This window comes from Macrobrachium rosenbergii, chromosome 42 (genome assembly GCF_040412425.1).
Source record: "Macrobrachium rosenbergii isolate ZJJX-2024 chromosome 42, ASM4041242v1, whole genome shotgun sequence".
In the NCBI taxonomy this organism is placed as follows: Eukaryota; Metazoa; Arthropoda; class Malacostraca; order Decapoda; family Palaemonidae; genus Macrobrachium; species Macrobrachium rosenbergii.
In genome coordinates, this window is record NC_089782.1 from 23,434,031 (window position 1) to 23,445,621 (window position 11,591).

Below are 11,591 nucleotides of genomic sequence, written 5' to 3' on the forward strand. Positions count from 1 at the left end.
GGAAGCAGGCCTGAGAGGGCCCAAGAACTTCAAGGATGAGGCCCAAAGTCCTCCAAGGATGGCCAGTCTCTTAAGGGCAGCCTTGAAGGGAAGGGTCTGACCGGAGGAAGGCAGGTATCCTGCCAGGCTGGGGAAGCAGGCCTGGAGAGGGCAAGAACTTCAAGGATGAGACCCAAAGTCCTCCAAGGCTGGCCAGTCTCTGAGAGGAAGGCAGGTATCCTGCCAGGCTGGGGAAGCAGGGCCAGAGAGGGCCCAAGAACTTAAAGGATGAGGCCCAAAGGCCTCCTAGGCTGGCCAGTCTCTTAAGGACAGCCTTGAAGGGAAGGGTCTGACCCAGAGGTTGCTTCCTCGGAGGAAGGCAGGTATCCTGCCAGACTGGGGAAGCGGGCCTGGAGAGGGACCAAGAACTTTTATGATGACTAAAAGTCCTTTAGGCTGGCCATCTTTGAGGGCAGCCTTAGGGATGGGTGGGCAGCCTTGAAGGGATGGGTCCGACCCAGAGGTTGCTTCCTCGGAGGAAGGCAGGTATCCTGCCAGGCTGGGGAAGCAGGCCTGGAGAGGGCCCAAGAACTTCAAGGATGAGGCCCAAAGTCCTCCAAGGATGGCCAGTCTCTAAGGGCAGCCTTGAAGGGAAGGGTCTGACCCAGAGGCTGCTTCCTCCCAGAGGAAGGCAGGCATCCTTCTGCCAGAGGGCCCAAGAACTTCAAGGATGAGACCCAAAGTCCTCCAAGGATGGCCAGTCTCTGAGGGCAGCCTTGAAGGGAAGGTCCGACCCAGAGGCTGCTTCCTCGGAGGAAGGCAGGTATCCTGCCAGGCTGGGGAAGCAGACCTGAGAGGGCCTTTTTTTCAAGGATGAGGACCAAAGTCCTCCAAGGGATGGCCAGTCTCTTAAGGGCAGCCTTGAAGGGAAGGGTCTGACCCAGAGGCTGCTTCTCGGAGGAAGGCAGGTATCCTGCCAGGTTGGGGAAGCGGGCCTGGAGGGCCCAAGAACTTCAAGGATGAGACCCAAAGTCCTCCAAGGATGGCCAGTCTCTTGAGGGCAGCCTTGAAGGAAGGGTCTGACCCAGAGGCTGCTTCCTTGAGGAAGGCAGGTATCCCTGCCAGGCTGGGAAGCAGGCCTGGAGAGGGTCAAGAACTTCAAGGATGAGGCCCAAAGTCTCCTAGGCTGGCCAGTCTCTTAAAGGACAGCCTTGAAGGGAAGGGTCTGACCCAGAGGTTGCTTCCTCGGAGGAAGGCAGGTATCCTGCCAGGCTGGGGAAGCGGGCCTGAGAGGGACCAAGAACTTCAAGGATGAGACCCAAAGTCCTCCAAGGCTGGCCAGTCTCTTGAGGGCAGCCTTGAAGGGATGGGTCCGACCCAGAGGCTGCTTCCTCGGAGGAAGGCAGGTATCCTGCCAGGCTGGGGAAGCAGGCCTGAGAGGGCCCAAGAACTCAAGGATGAGGCCCAAAGTCCTGACCAAGGATGGCCAGTTGAAAAGCAGCCTTGAAGGAAGGGTCTGACCCAGAGGCTGCTTCCTTGGAGGAAGGCAGGTATCCTGCCAGGCTGGGGAAGCAGGCCTGGAGAGGGCCCAAGAAATATCAAGGATGAGATTAAAAATTCCAAGGCTGGCCAGTCTCTTGAGGGCAGCCTTGAAGGAAGGGTCCGACCCAGAGGATCGGAGGAAGGCAGGTATCCTGCCAGGCTGGGGAAGCAGGCCTGGAGAGGGCCCAAGAAATTCAAGGATGAGGCCCAAAGGCCTCCAAGACTGGCCAGTCTCTTAACCCTATCTGGTGCAAGTTGGGTCTGGGCAGACCCACCCTACGGGATTTTTTTCATTTTTAGATAATTTTATTTAATAATCGTTTTTAGTTGATTCTATGATTACCAAAATATGGGAAATTATTAATTATTTTCATTTTCATTAGCTAACCCTTTGATTACGGCCGAGATGAGACACACTTACCACAATCCGGAGGGTTTTCAGACGGTAGTCACCCGTAGCATGCTACCAGACGCACGAAATCGTAAACAATCATTGTAATAGCGTTTGTATTTGTTGTTTTGCTGCAAATTAACCTGTTTTATTTACATGATAATATTGTGATAGTAGCGATCCGTGATATAGATATTATGCAATTAATGTAACAACACAAATAAATAAACATAGGATAAGTACTATATATCGGGGTTTAGTGTTGCCAGAGGTATAAGCACTGCACTGATTGAGGATGACAGTCTTCTTTTTTTTTTTGTCATTTTCTAATTCTGTTTGAACTGTAAAGGACAGCAACATCACAGTTGTGTATTATAGTTAAAAATTATTTGTATATTCGTCAGAAAACGAATCATGGAATGTTCATCATTTTTATGGTTCCGCTTATTCCATTAGCTGGACTGAGAGAGAGAGAGAGAGAGAGAGAGAGAGAGAGAGAGAGAGAGAGAGAGAGAGAGAGAGAGAGACGTGACAGAATAAAAATTTTTACCTATGATTTATCCATTTCTAATTGTACATCAATAACATTGCAAAGAGTAAGTAGACACAATCAATATTGGTTGCAATATTAACCACATTTCTGGGTAATATTTTTAGCAATGATCAAGCACCCAGCTGACAAGGGATACGCAATCTAGAAATTCAGATTTATCAACACTGTCTGAGCTCTTGTATAAGAGACTAGCGTTGGCATTGGTCCTACTTTGGTTTTACCATTCAGGCATACGCATAGACTTATAAAATTATGTGGACTGTGGGTGATTTAATATATTTACTAGTTTATGTCATTCGTATTTTATATTTCAGGAATATGGTATTTATTTTTCTTGGTTAGTACAGCTGCTGCCAAATAATAAATCTACACTGAGAAAAATGATACTATCTTTGTGTGCCATATAAAGTAAATAATTTATATAAATTCAGGTTAAAAAGATAAAAGGAGAGTATATTGTTTCCCTTGAGCCTCCTTTACCTGTAAAGATTATTCTAGCAGGTTATATATTTGCAGTCTACAAGTGGGGGAATTCTTTGTTATTTTTTGGCCTAAGGATGTAGGTAATTGAAAAAAGACTATTAGACACCCTAACAATTTTCTGTAGTCTAAAATTTCCGCAGGGTTTTTATGTTCGTTATCTATTCCCCATTCACCTTTATTCAAACCTTGTCTCCATATTACGAATGGTAATCAGCCACGTGCGGGCAAAAAGAAACAGCCCTTAGTCTATAAAGGATTAGTCATTGTCCCCAATAAATGGCAGGCGCTGCAGGGGCAATATAAGTACTCACCCTACCCAGGATTATTCATAGCCTAAAGGAAACCTCACCAATAATGCTCGACCCCATCTCTTCTATTTGTTCCTTCTGTTGCTAATCACTTTTCTTATAAGTGAAAGTAATGGAGCAGTAGCAAAATGTCTCAATAAAGAAAATATCAAGATAGAAAATTATATATATATATATATATATATATATATATATATATATATATATATATATAATATATATATGAATCCATGAGAACGCTGCTTTAACGACACCAATATATTTTGATCACTAGTGAACATGGACTTTTGTTAGGTGAGAATCATTTCCATGGCACATGCAGGTGTGACAGACGATATTAGGTGGTACGTGAGATGTCGGAATCCTTTTGATGAAAATGACCGGAATGACCCGTTTACCTTCCACCTGCGTTGAGTTTGTGGGCCAACTGGAATACTACCTTGGGAATAGTGGGATTATCCCTTGTCCTTGGGGACAGATTCAAATCATTGTTTGGTTGATGATGGCGGTCAAAAGTCAGGGGAAAAGTAAAATCATATTAGCTGCCAGTAATAAAGGAATATTCCAAAATCGGCCATTGTCAGTGAAACAAGCAATTATTCCAACGGTCACGCACACCACATTGACAAAGATGGAAGGTACAGTGAGCTGAAAACAAAGCAGGTCATTTATGTAAGCATATATATCTCAATACCATACATACATACATACAGTATATGTATATATATCTATATATATATATATATATATATATATATATATATATATATATATATATATATATATATATATATATATATATATATATATATATATATATATATATGAATCCATCGTATTAATGATTACACGACACAACAATACATTTGGACACTAGCGAATATGGACATTTGGAAGGTGACAATCGTATTTCCATGGCAGAGACGTGGTGGTACGTGAGATGCCGGAATCCTTTTGATGGAAATGACCGGTCGTTGTTTTCTGCTCTTATACCGTCCACCTGCGTTGAGTTTTGTGGGCCTGAACGCTGGAATACTACCTGGGGAATAGGGCCTGATTATCCCTTTGTCCTTCGGACAGATTCAATTCAATGTTTGATTGACGATGGCGGTCAAAAGTCAGAGGGGAAAGTGGAAACAACCTCCTTGAATGGAAATCGTATTAGCCGCAAGTAAAATTGAGGTTTCAGAATCCGCATTTGTCAATGAAACAAGGAATTGAGACTGCCATGGGATAATCCCTGAATAATTTATCAAGCTAATATTCCAAAGCCCACCAAATTCGACAAAGGTGGAGGGTACAGCGGCTGAAAACAAAGCAGTTCATTTCTGTCAACAGGACACGTGCATCTGAAATGCCACCTACGCGCGTCGTCTGTCACACTTGCATGTGACATGTAAACACAATTGCCACCTCGCCACATTCACTAGGGATCAATATTATAAATCACATTGCTTTGATCAAAATGTGTAATTGTGTGGTGTGTGTATGTGTATGTATATATATACTATATATGTATGTATGTATGTATATATATATATATATATATATATATATATATATATATATATATATATATATATATATATATATATAATTGACTATATATACATGTGTGATTATTATATTTATATTATATATATATATATATATATATATATATATATATATATATATATATATATATATATATATATATATATATATGAAGGCAATGCCCTGAAGGAAAGAGAAACGAGTCTGCTAAGTAAAGGACTTACGTCGAAAAGCTTTGCAATCATGTTGCTTCTCTTTCCTTCGTGGAATTGTCTTTATTTATATATTCATCAGTTCCATATTCTCGTGATTCAGTTATATATAAATATATATATATATATAGCGATTTATATATATATATATATATATATATATATATATGTGTGTGTGTGTGTGTGTGTAATATATATACAATTAATTACATATATATGAGTGTATATATATGTATGTATGATGTGTGTGTGTATGTAAATACAAACACATACTCACACCTATCCCTATAAAAATAAAAAAATTGATAAATTCTGTTACAAAAATGATTAGCCACATATGAAGTATATATATATATATATATATATATATATATATATATATATATATATATATATATATAAATATCTATATATATGTATATATATATATATGTATATATAGATAGATATCGACATACTGTATATATGTATATATAAATATATATACAGTATATATATATATATATATATATATATGTATATATATATATATATATAAATATTTTATATATATATATATATAAATATACATATATATATATATATATATATTAATATATATATATATATATATATATATTTATATAGATATATATATATAAAATAACCTGGATAAATAATATTTATATATATAGTATATATATATATATATATATATATATATATATATATAATTTAATCACTAACATTTTGGAATTTGTTCAATTGTTTTTGAACCAATATTGGGGAAGTTGTAGGGTTTGTAGATAATTTTATTCTGTTATAATTTTCAAACAGATATTTTTCTTTTTCCTTCAACTATTCTAGTGGTACCTGTTTATTTACATCTTATTTTGAGAAACATCTAATGAAAAATGTCAGATTAAATGCCGCATGAAAGTTGGGTATTGTTCTTAAGTCCTCATATACTTACAGGAGTGATTAAATCAGTGCAACATTTTTAGGTAATTTGTCCTTCCTTTACTAGGATATTGCTCTCCGGCAGATGTCTGCTTTGCCAGAGATTTATATCTTTAGAGTGGTTCGAGGTGGAAGGTTTCTTTGGCAGCTATGCCTTGGACCATAGACGGATGGTCTCTTGTTTGTCACTTTTCATAAGTTGTATTTTTGACATATCTTTCACATTCTCAGTTGATCCCTGATCCTGTTGCTGTCGAGAGCAACCAGATTCGCTGAACAGCAGCATCAATGTGCAGTAAAGGTACCTCGCCTTCGAACTTTCAGTTCCAGGGGACCTTTATTCTCACGCCTTACGACTGTGGAACAGCCTCTTTACTGAGGATGTGTTGCAAACGGAACAAAAGTTCAGGGGATGTAATGCATTACTACCCTTATGCAATACATCTTGTATTTAATACTTTGTTTACATTTTATTTATTTATTGTTAGTACATCTGTTTTCTAATAACTGATCCCCTCTTTCTGTATTTCCTACCACCTTCTGTTATTTCACTGAATGAACACCATTTTCTTAGGGTTGAATTTCAAGTTAGTTACCCTTCAGGGCTTGTTTCATATGGATAGGGTTCATCTTCTGAATAATAATAATAATAATAATAATAATAATAATAATAATAATAATAATAATAACAACAACATTGTCTATATTCATTAATCTCATGGTAACGGTTATTATATTGTTATTATTATTCTCAATATCATAAATCATCAATACCATGATTATCAGATTTACATTACATGCGACTCATTTTATATTTTATGATATCCAGTCTTCAAAGGACAGAAATGGAACATTAAACGCAAAATAATTTATCCTCGACCAGCACTGATCTTCTCTCTCCTAAAGTCTTTCTCTCTCTCTCTCTCTCTCTCTCTCTCACAAAAGACTAAAGCCATAATTTGATGAAGAAAATTATAATACGGATGAATTTCAACATTTATTTTTACAAAAATCTTTTGCTGTAGATAAAAAAACAAAATCAGAAAATGTATAAACACATAAGACTCAATATGATTGGAAGAAGTTTTTATGACATAAGTTGAATAAAATCAAACAATGTGAATAACAAATGGTTATGAATCTGAATATTTAATAAGCTGAACATAATAATCTTGACAAAACTTTTACGACAGAATTCTAGTAATTCAGAAGTGTGTATATTCTCTGGAAACAAGGAGCGACACATAGTTTACATTGCAGTCTTTACACATGAAATATGTCTGCTGGCCTTCTTGGCCTACAGGATGTTAACAAGCACACACGACATCTTAGTCTAGGTCGCAGTTGTTTTTCTGTTGAGGAACTGGATCAGGAAAGTGTCTTTCTGTTAGCCGCCTTGGCTGCGTTTTTACGGTGCGGGTAATTATCTTGTTAGGTGCTGGAGGGTACTTTCAATCAACTGCAGAACGACTGACTTAGAAAACTGTAAATATGACCCTTTCTGCCAGTAACAAATCCATGCAAGTGATGACAGTTTACTAGTATCATATCAAGCAGACGGAAAATAGTTTTATGTACCATCTCGTGGTTTTACGGATACACTTACCCAGAACTTATTAGCATGTCGTTCTTGTCCACAATCCGCATTTTCTTATTATAGTCAACAACGCATGCAGGTTTTTGCACAAATTCCTGGTCGACACCTTTTTTCAGTCTACCATTATATTTTCCCATGTACTGAAGATAACATATACACTGTCCTGTTATCCTGCCATTTTAAACCTAATATTCCATTGCAGTTTTGAGACGAAATCTCAGATTTGTTCACATCAGGAAATTTAGGCATATTTTTCTATTTTTCCGGACTGTTCCATGCTCCTCATTTCGTTGTCGCCCAAATACTTGAGCAGTTTTGGGCTGCAATACCAATTATCGAAATATAGGATGTGATGTTTTTGAGATGGGGCCATAAATGTTTTTACCACAGAACCAGATATATTAGATCCTCATGTACCAATATCTCTATCTTTTCCAGTATAGATTATAAAATCGACAATATAATCCGTTTTGGCATCACAAAGTTCAAATATTTTAACTCCAAATCGACTTCTTTTATCTGGAATGTACTGCTTGAAACTTAGCCTTCCCTTCCATAACATTAAACTTTATTCATGCATAAATCCTGGAAAGGTTGAAATTTTTCCCTGAATTTTCTACGCATACATTGTCGAGCACGGGTTTAATTTTTTTAGTTTATTATCTGGGGCTTGTTTATATATGAATTATCAACGAAATGTAGAACCCGTAGAATCTGAAGAAATCTGTCCCTTGCCATCAGCCTTCTCACTCCTTTTGTCTCGAATGTCTCAAGCGTAGTCCAGTAATCTACGATGCGATGTTTACTTATATGCGACATGATCATAATCACATAAAGGACCGTATCATTTCCTCCACAGTAACCTGAGCAAATTTTCGCAAATACTTTGGCACTGCATCTCCTAGCGTATCAACAAGGAATCTCTGATAACGGTTTGTCTCTTCAGCAATCAGCCCCATAAATTCATTGTAATGAAAAATTCAAAAAATAGTCTACTTCCTTTTGAATTTTCATTCACATTACATTTCGACGTAATGCCACTGCCACTGCTGTCAAATATGAAATCTCTGGGCTGGAAATTGCTGGCAGCCCACTCCCCACTCATCACCTGGGTACTTGCTGTCTCCGCCTTCTTTTGACACCTTGGCTTTCATTTGTAGGTGGCAGATTTTCGTCATTTTCACTGTCGGTTGATATTTCATCACTGTCTCTTGTACCAGGACCATAATTATCCATTTCATTTATTTCTAAATCCGATTCATTTTCATATCCAGAAATGAGTCGAGAAGGTCATAAAATAGTTGTCAATGAGAGCTCTTCTCTCGATCTGCCGGCGGTCAACTCGAGGATGTCGTAGGAACTTGACCCTCCTCCTGTGACATCTTGATGAAGACTAATGAATTTAGGAAACACGTGAATTTATATATTCACCGTATGGCAACTGACAGACTTTTACCATATCAAGAAAGAGGCCAGTATTTCAATCATCAGTCCTTCACATAAAAGGAAATTACCGGTGCTCGTATACGACACAACAGTTTATTAAATCCGGGGTTTGAAATCTTATTAAATGCGTCGTATACAAGGATTACAACCGAAATAGGAGGTGGGTTAGTGAGATGCAGAAAATAAAGGGAGATCAGGTAGTGATCTAAAGAAATAGGAGGAAAACCAGACAACTGCACTTCGAAGTGATATTTAGTGAAGATGGACAGCAAAATGGAAGAAAGGAAGAAGGAATGGAGGTGAAGTAAAATAACAACTAGGGGCCGAAGGGGTGTTGCAAACACCCTTTTAGTAATGCTTACAGTGCACCAGGAGATGTGCATTAACGTCACAACCCCGTTCCCCCACCCACCTCCGGGGAATACTCGTTCAGGGGACTGAATAAAATGACTGCAAATTAACTCGCCTCACAAGGGTCACTGACCTCAACGTTATCTAGAGAATTAAGTGGGCTATGCATAGTAGAATATATTGCAGGTAACATTACAAATAACTGTATTCAATCAGCGGCTGCTCAATTGAGAACCCTAAAAGAAAACTCGAAAATGCAATTTAAATGGCTAATTATAAATACTTATTTGTACCTTCATTTGGCGATTTGATTATATTGCGTCAATTCTAATTTTCTCTAAATTTCACCTAAGACATTTGTCTTTTCGCAACATACTGGCACAACAACAACAATGGGCATTTTTATCAAAAAAACAAAAATTAGAATACACAATTTAGGCCGAAGGCCAAGAGCTGGGACTTGTGAGGTTATGCAGCGCTGAAAGGGAAATTAAGAGTAAAAGGTTTGAAAGGTGTAACAGAAGGAAAACCTCGCAGTTGCACTACGTAATTGTTAGAAAAGGGTAGAAAGTAAGGTGGAAGAAAGAATATGAGTGGAGGTACAGTAAAAGGAACGGAAGGGGTTTCAGCTATGGGCCGAAGGGACGCTGCATAGAACCTTAAATAATGACTACAGTGCACCGCGTGAGGTGCACTGGAGGCACTACCCCCTACGAGGAAAAAAAAAAAAAAAAACTAGATGCAAACTTATCCAATTATTTTCCAAATTCCACACAGTTGCGTTTGGGACAGTTACAGAATTTTGACAATCTTGTGTAAGTCACGATTCCGGTTTGATATAATTTTTACACATAGGTCTTGGTTCTATCAAAAGTTATCCGTTCATAAAACGTTTAAAAGTAATTCGCATTTTTATGTACCTGTCCATAATAGTAAAGTATATATATACAGGATATATATAACATATATATATATATATATATATATATATATATATATATATATCTATATATATATTCTATATATATATATATATATATATATATATATATATATATATATATATATATATATATATATATATATATATATATATATATGTGTGTGTGTATGTGTGTGTGTGAGGTTGCTTACATATGGATTCATTTCAGATCTCACAAGAGGTAAAATATAGACGCAGAGAACGATACATGTAGTCTATCACGCACACACTAGCTTCTAGGAATGCATCAATTGAAAGTACTGTATTAGCATTTAAGTGATTGATCACCTGAAAACCTTGCCCTATATTGGTAAGGATTCTTTTTTTGACGAAAGGGAATGTCTTGTAGTAGGCCGTACTCTTAGAAATAATAATTACGTAATCTAAATTCTATTGAAAATAGCTTGAAGTTTAACTGAACACGAACGATATAAAAAATGTAAAGCAGTCGATATGTACCATGAATGGTATACCTACTGAGAAAAATGTGTAGGCTTTGCTTATATTAAAGTGAAAAAATCTGTTGACATTAAACTGCTTAAAATATTCAACATGGTTACATGGAAATAAAATTTAGAAGTTCAATATATATTGCACTAGTATTGTTGGACCTACTATAATTATATATTTTTTTAACGGTAAAATTTATTCAAATGCTGGTGTAGCCAGATTGTAAGAAAGAAGGACGGTTAAATAAGAAATGGTTTAGAAATAAGTCCTGACCCTAAGGACGTTACGGACCGTTCCAAAGCTCGGGCCAAGGGAAGGTATTATGCCTTCTAAGTACGTAGAATCATCTTCGATTCTTTAAATGTACAATTTGAAAATATAAAAAGTAACTTCAAAATGAACAAAAATCTCTGTAATACAATTCATCGCTGAGAGAACAGTATACTCGAAAAAAGAGCGACAAAGGAAAATAAAACGAACAAAAAAAAAAAAAACAAAAAAAAAGCCGAAACGAGTGAATGACTTCATAATAACAGTGAACAATGAGTAGGGGAAGAGACGGCTAGCGGTCGGGTTTAGTATCCTTGGAGGCAAATTGTTCGCTGAGATCGCGTGATGGACGACCACCCTTTTGGGAGAGGCAGGTGAACTAGACCACTTTGTTAACGGCAAAATCATTGTTGCCTCAGCTACCCCGCGCTTGTATGCAAACACACTTGCGGGACTTCTGCGCACGCGCGGTCTCTGTCTGGCTCGAGCTAGCCTAAGGAGTTATGTATAGGTTTGTCTCATGCAGGTGATGTTAGTAGTTTGTTCACGTAC